We start from the raw sequence: 843 nt of genomic DNA on the forward strand, positions 1-843 counted from the left end.
TGCTCTGGCGAGCCAGCGCAGCACACGGAACGCCGATTACCTTCCCGCTGGTAAGCGGTCCCTATTTATCTACTTGCACCCGGGAGTGCTTTCGAACTGCTAGGTTGGCAGGCGCTGGGACCGAACAGCGGGAGCGCACCCCGCCGCGGGGATTCGAACCGCCGACCTTACGATCGGCAAGCCCTAGGCACTGAGGCTTTAACCCACAGCGCCACCCGCGTCCCTAAGGAATACAAGGAGTAGGGCACAAATCAAATGCACTGATGTAAAATCTGGGGTTATCTCCTGTTTCATTCAGAAAGCAAGCTATGGGGCAAAATGTGCAGGTACCTACAAAGCAATTTCTGTGAAGTGAGAATGAGTGTGTTATGCCTCCCTTGTATACTTTTCCTGGTACTGAGGAATGCATGCTGTTGCTATTAGCAACAGGTCACAATGCATGAAGGTAAAAATCAGTGTTGTATTGATCTCCCACAATCAGGACCAACAGGATATAGCTGTCTTCCCAGGGTAACAAAGTTGCTAGAAGTAGCTCTTTCATATTGTGTTTTGCCATGTCCCCACCCCATGGCAGCCCCAGCACTCTCAAAGTTGGAAATGTGCCCACTAGTCCAAAAAAGGTTGGTGACCTGTCTTCTATAGCATGGAATATGGGCAGAAGCTGACTTTCTGCAACAGTCTCTTTTAAGAGCGTTCGCAATCCTGTGTCATATTTGTTGAGAAGTCAGACCCATGTAAGCCTTTGTAGGATTGTAGCCTTAATACCATGCAACCCTTAGCTTTTGTCAGTTGACAAAATTAAATGTTTGCATCTTCTCTTAAGAGTCAAAATTTATAGATAAA

The sequence above is a fragment of the Podarcis tiliguerta genome (genome assembly GCF_965153285.1).
Source record: "Podarcis tiliguerta genome assembly, chromosome: 6".
In the NCBI taxonomy this organism is placed as follows: Eukaryota; Metazoa; Chordata; class Lepidosauria; order Squamata; family Lacertidae; genus Podarcis; species Podarcis tiliguerta.